We start from the raw sequence: 12,377 nt of genomic DNA, 5'->3' as shown, positions 1-12,377 counted from the left end.
GAAGCTGGTTACTTTGAACTGTTTACGTGTCAATGGGATAAATGTACAAATGCTTTTAACATCTCTTAACTTAACAACAAGACACCAACAACATTTGAAGTGAAAAAAATCAATGTTGCATTATTTTATCCACACCATGGAGTTTTATTATTTTCTTCTAATTTGAGCTTGCTAATGGAATATTATTTGAATGCTCCCTCTAATGATGTTTCTGGTATTGAAAGAAATATTCATGCACTATTTCTAACAGTTTGGATGATACCAAACTTGTAACAATGGGTAGGTTTTCCCTTCTTATGTAAAACTATTCAGGTCAAGACTGTTCTGGTACAGACAGGATGGGCCAAATGGCCTCTGTGCTGTGACACTTCTATGATTCTTGATGTTGTTGCCTAGGTGACTCCATTGATTAATTCATTTTTTTGGACATTATACTCTACATACAGTTACCTCGATGATGCCTGAAGCAATTACACAAATTTTTGTGATACTTTGTACTAGCCCACCTCATTCTCTGAAATATGCCAAATTTGGAAAAGACTCAAAACTGCCCTAACTGTTTAGGTATTATTTATGACATTAGAAAATATTTAATATGTTTGCAAAGTATTTGTTTGTTAACTATTCTTATCAAGGGTTAATATCCACATTAACCAGCCAACAAAAAAAAATGTAGAGGCTATGCTATATCAGTACACCATTAATTCTAGTCATAATTTCTGGGCAATTGTCATTCAGTTCAAAATGTGAAAAGATCTTGTTATATTTTTAGCATGTGATTTGTAGTCTATTTTAGGAAAGAATATAATGAAGCTTAGCTACTGTCACTTGGTTATCACCTCATCAAATGCCAATTGCAGTTTGAGTACATACATAGTTGCTGCAGCAGAACAGGGCCTTTTACAAATCTTTTAATAATTCCCTGACACAGCATTAGAATAGATGGTTGGAGTCAGACCTGACACGTAGGAAGATGGTCATGGTTATTGGAGGTCAATCATCTCAGCTCCAGGACATCTCTGCAGGAGCTTCTCAGGGTAGTGTCCTAGGCCCAACCATCTTCAGCAGCTTCATCAATGACCTTCCCTCCATCATAAGGTCAGAAGTGGGGATGTTAGCTTATGATTGCACAGTATCCAGCATCATTCATGACTTCCTAGATACTGAAACAAATCATGTTTGAATGCAGCAAGACCTGGACAATATCCAGGCTTGAGCTGAAAAGTGGCAAGTCATATTCATGCCACACAAATGCCAGGTTATGACCATCACAAAGAAGAGACATTCTGACTACTGTCCCTCGACATTCCATCACTGAATCTCACACTATCAACATCCAGAGGGTTACCATTCGAATATTGTGTCCAGTTCTGGTCGCCCTATTATAGGAAAGATGTGGAGGCTTTGGAGAGGGTGCAAAGGGTTTACCAGGATGCTGCCTGGACTGGAGGGCTTATCTTACGAGGAGAGGTTGACTGAGCTCGGACTTTTCCCTCTGGAGAGAAGGAGGAAGAGAGGTGACCTGATGGAGGTGTACAAGGTAGTGAGAGGCATGGATAGAGTCGATAGCCAGGGACTTTTCCCCAGGGCAGGATTGACTGCCACGAGGGGTCATAGTTTTAAGGTGTTAGGAGGAAGATATAGAGGAGACGTCAGAGGGAGGTTCTTCACCCAGAGAGTTGTGAGCGCATGGAATAGTTTGCCAGTGGTAGTCGTGGAAGCAGAATCAAAAATTTAAGCGACTGCTGGACATGCACATGGACAGCAGTGAATTGAGGGGAATGTAGATTAGGTTATTTTATTTTTGGATTAGGATTATTCCACGGCACAACATCGTGGGCCGAAGGGCCTGTACTGTGCTGTAGTTTTCTATGTTCTATGTTCTGACCCCTCCAAACCCCTCTCCCCACATCTCCCAATCCCAGAAACCCTTGTGAAGTTGCATTCACTTTTCTCATTGTTGACCCTTTGTGGTAGGGGCGTCGAGGTTCCTGGTACCTGCTGGGGTTTGGAGTTGCTGTTTGACAGGAGTGTTATCCTGTCTGGGGTTGAGTTCTGCCTGAAATCAGCTGCCTGTTTGCTGGAAGATGCAGTTGGATTTCTCACCTTTAATAGGTCTGGGTTGCCTTCCTGGAAATTCTCTTGCTTCATTCTGAAAATAGATAATAGACAGACAATGGGTGCAGGGGTAGGCCATTCGGCCCTTCGAACCAGCACCACCATTCATTATGATCATGGCTGATCATCCACAATCAAGAAGAGGGAGGCCAATGTCTTCAAAAGTTGTCAGAAAACTTCCAGAAATTAAAGAATAACCTTTAAGCCCTAAAACAGGTGGGTTAAATGTTGAGAGATAGTAAGAACTGCAAATTCTGGAGTCAGAGACAATACAGTGTGGAGCTGAAGGAACACAGCAGGCCAAGCAGCATCAGAGGAGCAAGAATGTTGATGTTTCAGCTTGGGAATGTTGATACTTTTTAAAAATCTCAAACCCAGCTTCTACCTACCTCAAATAAAGGCAAAATCCTGCAGGTGCTGGAATTCTGAAACTAACTGAGAAAACACAGGAGAAACTCAGCAAGTCTGGAGGCATCTGTGGATGGAGAGAGACAGAACGACAGAGTTAATGATTCAAGTTCGTTAAAACTCTTCTTCAGAACTTAAGAAGATGATGCATACCAGACTCGAATGGTTAAATCTGTCTGTCTCTTTATTTTCTCACTCTCCACAGGCCTGCTGAGTTTCTACAAAATTCACTGTGTTTGTTCATACTTACTTCCAACCCTTTCATATTACCCCCTTCCAGACTTAGCAGAGGAGGGAGCAGTAGGTTAGATGAATATTTAAATATTTTAATAAGGCTGGTTTTAACCTAACATTACAGGGTTTAACATGAGTGGCTTGAAGTTAAGCAGGGACAGCTTCAGGGAGAAGGGACGTGGCTTTACAGTGTTCCTTGTGGGTCAGGAAGAGTAGCGAGTTCTGCATTCCAGGCTCTCACTGCTGTTGGCTATCCCAGCTTCCTGTACCTGAGCAAGCTGGTCATCTTAGTTTTTTCTGGGTCTGGCTAATCCAGTGCCCTCCCCCCTACCCCACCCCCTACTCCATTAATTACTGAACATCAAGTTTGAAAAGAACACCTCAATATTAACAATTACATCTCTGTTCTTCCAAAGGTATTGAATAAGTTCTGAATGGCTGAGGCCAAAATAGAAAAAGGTCTGCATGCTCAGACTTTAACAGAATTGTAATGACTATGATCTGTCACCAGCAAGGAAATTTGATATCTTATCAGCCTTTAGGTGGTTGATACTCATTACCTGAACATGAAAATGACAGGAGAATCAATACGAGCTCACGGCTGTTGGAATCCTAATCTGAAAAATACTTGGTAATTTTCTCTATTGCTTTAATGGTTAAATGGAAAGGTTTCTGAATTTTCAATTTGTTTGCGATTAACACCTGACTAAGTGTATATGTTCGCTATTTTCCTTAGACACTGTCAGGTACACTGTTCACCTTTTTAATTGTAATTACCAAAACTTGAACTTTTTAGTTGGGTTTAATCAAATTATCCTCCTCAGAAATTACGTGTGACCTCATGGAACGGCTGGACAGGTTTTGACCCATGAGGTTTTTTCAGACCTCAAGTAATAAACCAGCAATTTGTTAGACTCAACATGTTCATTAATATCACTCTGGAGACTGCAGCTGTTCAGCAATGAAACTGAAATGTTACCTTGGGAATCGAGACAATAAGACAGGAAAGTAAAGGACTCTGTGGGCCTCACAAGGGCTGTTTCTGGATATGGTTTGTGAACGGTAGTAGATTTCTTGAATAACTTGGCTAAATGCAATTCAATAGAATATTGCTAAAGGGCCACCATGTTCAGTGTAATTCAGTCAGTGACATTGAATCATGGCCTTTATATTAGCCATTGATCCAGTTGCTTATCATTTGCCATAGCCCATTGGAAGTTATGTATTACTTGTTAATGAAAACACCTATACAGGAGGTTAAACGTTCCTTTCACTCAACTTTTCCTCTTTCACAAACAGTGTTGAACAACAGGGGAATGAGTCATTGCCTGAATGCAGTGGAATTTGTCAATGATTGCACCCATCGTCTGTGATCTTTGGGTTGACACATGTGAAGCAACACAAACAACAAAAATGCAAGAAGATAACACAGTGTGTGGAGCTGGAGGAACACAGCAGGCCAGGCAGCATCAGAGGAGCAGAGAAGCTGACGTTTTGGGTCGGCACCCGTCTTCAGAAATGGAGGAGGGGGAGGTGGCTCTGAAATAAATCGAGGGCATGTTGGGCTGGGGAAGGTAGGTGGGGTAGTGATAGTGAGTGCAGGTAGGCAGTGGTGGGGGTTGGTCAGTGAGGAGGGAGGAGCAAATAGGTGGGAGAGAAGATGGACAGGTCAATGAGGCAGGGATGAGAGGGAGGATTGGCATGGGATGAGGTCAGAGGTGGGGAGATTTTGAAGGTGGTAAAGTCCACATTAAGACCATTGGGTTGTAGGCTTCCAAGGTGGAATATGAGATGCTGTTCCTCCAGGTTCCGGGTGGTGTCATTGTGACACTGGAGGAGGCCCAGGATGGGCATGGCACCCAGGGAGTGGGAGGGGGGAGTTGAAACACAAGAAGCTATTTTGGATCTACTCTGATGCACTTTTTGGCTAACTGGTAGAGTTTGATCTGTATGACCAGATTTGGGAAAGGTGATTCAAAGGGAGACAGAAAACAAGTTTACAAAGGATTTATGTAGTGCCTTTGGTCACGTTAAAAGACATTGTTGCATCAATTGCATGTGAAATGCTCACAAAATGGATTCATACTTAGTTTTTTTTATTTCCCCAAGGCACAAAAATATTTGTTTGGTGTTCTTTTATGAAATGGATGCCCATTTACCCAGTATAAGCCAGTTGGAGCAGATTATTGTCATGACACATGCAAGGGGCTTTTGTTGAAAAAAACACAGATTTTGTCAAGGTTTTTCATCTTGTACTCATCAGGATATTTATCAGAACAAAATGCAAAAGGTAACAACATTTTATACCCTAGGAGAATGGAGGTGATGGTGTCGGACTGGGGTGGACTAGGTCAGAAATCACACAACTCCAGCTTATAGCCCAACAGACTTATTTAAGAACACAAGGCTTGGGACCCTCAGCCCTCCCTCAGGTGTTAGTGACTGAGGTAGTATCAGACATAGAATTCATTTTACTTATAAATTCTGTGCCTGATACTACCTCTCTCACTAACACCTGAAGAAGGACTGAAGCTCCAAAAGCTTGTGATTTCAAATAAACCTATTGGATTGTAACCTGGTGCCGTGTGTTTTCTGACTTTTGGCTAGTAGGCTATAATTGATAGGGATATTGCTTTGGAGAATGAGCTGACATTTAGCTGATTAGCTTTTTTTTTTCAAATTTTAAATCAAGCAGATTGCTTTAATTTCTTAAAGCATTGTCCCTGAGGCATGAACCAGAGGGTAGCTTTTTACCTGCTTTATTAAGTTAAAACATGAGCAATGTTTGCAACTTAGCAAAGTTGACCACAGCTGTTCGCTGGTTTACTCCTTGGGACATTGCCTTGATCATTCAAACAGCACTTGTCAGTTAGCTGTCAGTCATCATCTAATTGGTGCATTCTCTATGGTAACCCCTCTACTAATCAAAGCCCACTTGCCAACTGACCAGTGCTTTGTTCTCATTCAGTGTACAAGTTCTTCCAATTACCATTATTTTTCTTGCAAATATCCTACAAGTCTAACTTAAAAAGCTTTGCCGATATGTGTCCTTTTTCAGTATTGTTTAAGTTCTGATGTACCAAAGGGCTAACTTCATAGAGGATGCCTATATTTCTGAGATGAGGCAATATTTGAAAGCATTTATTTAATAGCAAGTTTTCTTCACTTCAAGTTTTATTCTTAGTGTAACACATTTCCTATAACTTTAGGCAATGCTTGTTCCAGTTTTCCCTTCTTCACCCTTTTCCTTAAATCTCTTCATGGCCTTGCTGCTGTACTTATCTGTAAACTCCACTAGTCCTCCAACACTCCAAGGTTAAACAAAAAGCAGAATAGGCTTGACACCTTGGCTAGTCAGGTAGTATTTGTGGGGAAAGAAACAGGGTTAACGTTTTAGATCAGTGAACTTCAATCAGACCTTTTGTGGTATCGATGCTTACCTAAATCTAGCTGATGAATGCCTTTGGTTTAAATCCCTTCATTTGCTAAGGTGCTGAACTCTGGAACCCCCTCCTTAACCTCTCCTCATGTCTGCCTCTTCCTCCTTTGACACTCTCCTTAAAACACCCAGCTTTGACCAAGCTTCAAACTATTTGTCCAAATATCTCCTTCTGTGGATTCTGCAAACATAAAGGAATTGTATAAATATAAGCTATTGGTTTTTTGTGTTAACCATTTTGTCCCACTTCCAAAATACCAGTTGCAATCATAAGGGGCCTGAATGCTAATTTCTAAACTCTGAGTCAAGGTCAGAGACTAATGATACTGACAAACAACTTTTCCTTTGTGGGGAATTTACTGAGACAGGAACGGACTGGATTGTTCTGCTCCAATGTGCTGCAAATCACATCCTCTCTGCTTAGTTCCCAGTCGCGTTAATCACACTGTGCAATCATTGAAGCAGTAGAGAGAGAAACCAGGACAATGGAAAAACCAACATTATTTACAAACAAAAACAAATCAGGATTAACAACTTAAACCCTGCAAAAATCTAACGATGCAGACTTACAGAGAGAGTAAAAGTGCACTTTAGAAATGAAATGTTTCTGCACACATTTGACAACATTTAATGCCACCCTACTGAGGCGGTTTCAGCATGGAAGGGACACGTTTACTTGTCCCTGAAGATGATGGGTGGGGATTATTCTTTCCTGTGAATGGCCCCTGACCCTAACTGAGGCTCTGTCCTACTGCCCCTGGTATTCAAGCGTTAGTTGATAGTGAGGACACCAAGAAAAGTCCGGTTGAGCTGTGGTGGGAAGGGGGAGCTGTGGACGTGTATGCTGCAGGGGTCGTCCCTCATTTCCAAGCACTTTGTGTCTGATTGAGGGACTCGACAATGGGATGGGGATCCCCACTGTGAGCCACTTCCCTCATGCTTCCTTCTGATGCCCTCCTTTACCCTCCATGGCTGCCATCTACCCATTGAACCCTGCATTTGAGGTTCCACCCTTAGGCAGCGTCCGGCGTTACTGGTTGGACATTGAGAATTAGATATTTGCGGTTTAAAATGACCTGATGGCGTGCACTCAGAATCCAGAAATGACCTGGCTGTTAGGTTCAAACCTCCCTACCCCTATGATACTTTCACTCATCTGGTGCATCAGTGAACCTCTCGATGGCTATATTGCTGGTATTTACCGATGGCCCTGGGCACACAGTCTGGAACTGTCAGCCTGTGATTGGCGCGTAGATCTCTAGGTGGTTTGTTATCTATCTTCAGCCTAGACTAATCACTAAACACAGCCTGTGCTGCAAGTATTACAGTGCAGTGAGCTTGTGGTCATGTGACAAATCTGGAATCTTATCTCTTTTGAATGTTGACTTCTTAATAGGAAATCACTCCTCAAATGATAATACAGCAGATACCCTGTAATATATTATTTTCTGTCATTGTGACTCTAAGCAGCAACTTAAAAGCAATTGTAAATTAACAAAAATGATAGGAAATTCTCATTCCTGCTGGTAATGGTCAAAACAACACACAAGGATAGTAAGAACTGCGGATACTAGAATCAGAGATAACACAGTGCGGAGCTGGAGGAACACAACTGCTCAGGAAGCATAAAGGAGCAGGAAAGTTGACATTTTGAGTCGGGACCTTTCTTCAGAAAATGACTTAGTGATCAAAGCAGCTGACCAACAGAAAAAACTTCAAAATATTGTGACAAAATTGTCTTGTTAAGAATCTAACTTGTGGATTATAGAAAATTTTGACATTACTAAATTACTGACTGTCTCAAACATGCTGATCATCAAAAGATTTCACTGTGTTGGGTAAAGATCATTGGGAATCAGAAATCCAATGAATACAATGTTGCAAAAATGACTATATTCTGGAGTCAGATAGTGTTGGAATTACCAGATTGAAAAAAAACTGGAACAAAGATTTTGTTTTGAAAGAGTTGATAAATCAATCTCTCACTTACACTCTCAGAACACTAAATAATACATAGACCAGAAGCAGAGCTGTGAACACATTTCTAAACTCACATCTGCAGTGAGGTCTCATGCTGGTAGGAGTGTGAGTTCACAGCCTATTATATAAGCTTTATGCTGACAATCTGAATCTTTTCATTGGTCTCAGCAATTTCAGTGCAGTAGCGCAAGTGTAAATACAACCTTGATGTTGAAAGTTGTTCTTACAAAACGCACTGTTTTATGAGGGAGATAGGAGTCTGTTTTCTCAACTTTAAGAAACTAGATACAGATCTCACCTAAAATGACAGATAACTCTGGAACTGGATTTGCAGATACCTCTGGGAGTGACATTAGGTGCAGATGCAGCTTGATAATTGCTTTGCTGAATGATGTGTCACTTTTCTGACTTTAGAACACACTGCAATTTTCAACATGTGCGTGGAGGAGAGAGACACTCCTTACCTTCAGTTAACTTTCCAATAAGATCAGTTATGAGTTTGTTCACTACCTGAAGAGGGCTGAAAGCAAACTTTCCATGTGGCAAACAGGAAGACTGAAGAGTGTCTGATGTGTTAATGCAAAATGCTGTTGGGAGCACTGCACAGGAGCTGTGATGTAATACTGCACCAGAATTAAACTCTCAATGAAAAGAAAAGGTTACTGGAGCGGAGGAACTCATCGTTGTTATTGTTGAGGGAGAGCAAGTCATGTGCCTTGTGATGAATCATTTGGCTACATTCCTGCACTGACAGCGAGCTGACCTCTCTTTGCTCTTGCCTGCTCCAAGCAGCAGGACAACAGCAAGCTCAGTTATGGCTGCCATTTGCCTTTGGGCACTACACTCTAGGCTCCACCCTTAGGCAGTGTCCGGCATTACTGATTGGACATTGAGCTCACCTCTGGCCCAATTAGACGTTGGTACAATAAAATATCATTATGTCATTGGGGCAGAATCCAAAAATGACCTGTGTGTTGGGTTGCTATTCCTGAATTAAACATCTAGTTTTCTGTTTTCGTCATTGAGCCTCCTATTGGAAGTAGTATTGAAAAATAATTTGTTTAGTTGAAATTTATAGTCTTGCACACAATAGTACAATTTGCAAGAATCACTGTTTGAGGCGACGACTAACATTTACCCTGTGTCAGAGGAGGAAGGTGATTGGTTGGCAAGTGAACTCTGATTGGTGGAGGCATTACCATGGATAAATGTTGGTGTCCCCCTGGAATTGCTATTTCTGTAAGTTGTTCTGATGCGTGCAAGACAAACAGTTTCAACAGGCTTTTTTTCAGCAGTACTCAAGTTCCGTTGTACCAAACAATTATTGTAAGTAACTTAAAGGAACAAATTACTGCAGATGCTGGAATCTGTTCTGAAATCAACAAACGCTGGAGATCACAGGGAGTTAGACAGCATCCATGGAGAGAAAGACCAAGCTAATGTTTCAAGCCTATATGACTCTTCATCTAGACTCGAAACATTAGCTTACTTTCTCTCCATGGATGCTGCCTGACCCACTGTGATCGCCAGCATTTGTTGTCTATTGTAAGTAACATATCGTTATTGGTCAGCTAATGGGCACGCACCAGTGATTCGCAACATGTCTACAATATAAATCTATCAATTTGTCTTATGACTCTGTTGAAAAGCAGCCTCTTTCCTGACCTACTGTGTCAAGGGAAAACAAATAACATTTTTACTGAGAAAATGATCAGCAGCAAGTTCCAAGCTATTAATGGACTGTTGAGCCCATTGTGTTTGTGCCATCTCTGACAGAGATAGCTAGTCATTGCCATCATCCATCATTCTCCCATTCAAGTGCCAAACTGTCTCTGCTTTAAAAGTTACTGTTGAAGCTTTCTCCACAGCTCTATGAAGCAGCACATTCCTGACAATAACAATTCACTGCAGAAAAGAAACCTCACTTCCACAAACCCCAAATTTCCCCAATTCCATCAAAATCCCCCTTCATGAACTAAGTGCAGGAAAAGTGTTCGGACATATCGAAATGAATGGCTGTGGAGTAAATAAATATCTACAGTGACAGCACCCAGAGGTGATGGGCATTATCTGAAATTGGGCTCTAATCTTCACAGCTTCTTTGCCATTTCTTGACCCGATGATGAAACTGAATCAGCTTTGACATTCATCCCAATTCTTTCTTTCTCAATTTGAAGAATTCTCTTTTTTTTAACTGGACTAAATGGTGAGATTTCAGTTGCAATTCATTGTTTAAGGCCAAAAGGAATCACAGAATTTTTGTTGATAAATTCAAAGGAACTACAAAAGCCTTACTTTGTGCTGCTTGCTGATTCAATCATTAAACACATGATGAGCTTCAGTTATTTTTGAAACATGGCTTTGATGCAGAGAATTACTGAGGAAGGTTTCTGAGGAAGGGTCACTCAACCCAAAACATTAACTCTGATTTCTGTCCACAGATGCTGCCAGATATGGTGAGCTTTGTGAGCACTTTCTGCGTTTGTTTCAGAGGAGACGATTAACCATAGTCCCTTTTGTGTTGTCAGGTGGATGTTCAAGATTCTATGTCACTACTTTAAAGAAGAATAGAAAAGTTTTCCTGATGACCTATGATCAATGTTTACCCCTCAGTTAGCATCACGAAAACAGATGATCTGATCAGAATCATGTTGCTGATAGTGAGAATTTGCTGTGCAAAAGTTTGGCTATTGTGTTTTGTACATCACAACAGTGTCTACCCTTCATTGTGAAACACAACTCATTCAAAAGTATCCCACGGTAATGCACTTTAGGATGTCCTATGATCAGGGGGATTGCTATAGAAATGTAGAACAAAGCCTGAAGTTTTGCTGGAAAAGCTCAGCAGGTCTTGCAGTATCTGGGGAGAAAAAAATCAGAGTTAGCGTTTTGGGTCTGGTGACCCTTCCTCAGAACACCGGACCCGAAATGTTAACTCGGATTTTTTTTCTTCACAGATGCTGCCAGATGCACAGAGCTTTTCCAGGAGCTAACAAGGAGTAGAGCTGGATGAACACAGCAGGCCAAGCAGCATCTTAGGAGCAGAAAAGTTGACATTTCGGGCCTAGACTCATCATCAGAAATGGGGGAGACGAAGAGGTTTCTGAAAGAAATAGGGGAGAGGGGGAGGCGGATCGAAGATGAATAGAGGAGAAGATAGGTGGAGAGGAGACAGACAAGTTAGAGAAGCGGGGATGGAGCCGATAGAGGTGAGTGTAGGTGGGGATGTCGGGAGGGGATAGGTCAGTCCGGGAGGACGGACAGGTCAAGGGGGCGGGATGAGGTTAGTAGAAAGGAAACGGGGGTGTGGCTTGAGGTGGGAGAAGGGGATAGGTGAGACGAAGAACAGGTTACGGAGCTGGGGACAAACTGGGCTGGTTTTGGAATGCAGTGGCGGGAGGGGCTTTTGAAACTTGTGAAATCCACATTGATACCATTGGGCTGCAGGGTTCCGAAGCAGAATATGAGTTTCTGTTCCTGTAGCCTTCAGGTGGCATCATTGTGTCACTGCAAGAGGCCCAGGATGGACATGTCGTCTAAGAAATGGGAGGGGGAGTTAAAATGGTTTGCAACTGGGAGGTGCAGTTGTTTATTGCCGACCAAGCAGGTGACGTCCCACCCACAGCCTCCAACTCATTGTTGCCCACCCCCGCAGCTCCCACTTCTATCTCCTTTTCAAAATCCACAAACCCGCCTGCCCTAGTCGACTCATTGTCTCTGCCTGCTCCTGCCCCACCGAACTCATCTCCACCTATCTGGACTCCATTTTCTCCCCCTTGGTCCAGGAACTCCCTACCTACATCCGTGACACCACCCACACCCTCCACCTCCTCCAGAACTTCCAATTCCCCGGTCCCCAGCACCTCCTCTTTACCACGGATGTCCAGTCCCTATACACCTGCATTCCTCATGCAGATGGCCTAAAGGCCCTCCGCTTCTTCCTGTCCCGCAGGCCTGACCAGTCCCCACCCACTGACACCCTCATCTGCCTAGCCGAACTCGTCCTCACCCTCAACAACTTCTCTTTCGATTCCTCCCACTTACTACAGACAAAGGGGGTGGCAACGGGTACCCGCATGGGCCCAAGCTATGCCTGCCTCTTTGTTCGTTACGTGGAGCAATCCCTCTTTTGTACTCCACTGGCCCTAAACCCGACCTCTTCCTCTGTTACATGCTCCCACTAGGAGCTCGAACAGTT

At 42.5% G+C, this 12,377-nt stretch overlaps 1 protein-coding gene across 3 annotated transcripts in view; it reads left to right on the top strand.

The window, feature by feature from the left end:
• LOC125464943 (proto-oncogene tyrosine-protein kinase Yrk-like) overlaps positions 1 to 12,377 on the top strand; it is a 310,765-nt gene that overhangs the window by 89,929 nt on the left and 208,459 nt on the right. The window lies entirely within an intron of this gene.

This window comes from Stegostoma tigrinum, chromosome 24 (genome assembly GCF_030684315.1).
Source record: "Stegostoma tigrinum isolate sSteTig4 chromosome 24, sSteTig4.hap1, whole genome shotgun sequence".
In the NCBI taxonomy this organism is placed as follows: domain Eukaryota; kingdom Metazoa; phylum Chordata; class Chondrichthyes; order Orectolobiformes; family Stegostomatidae; genus Stegostoma; species Stegostoma tigrinum.
This window is presented reverse-complemented; position numbering and strand designations above follow the sequence as displayed.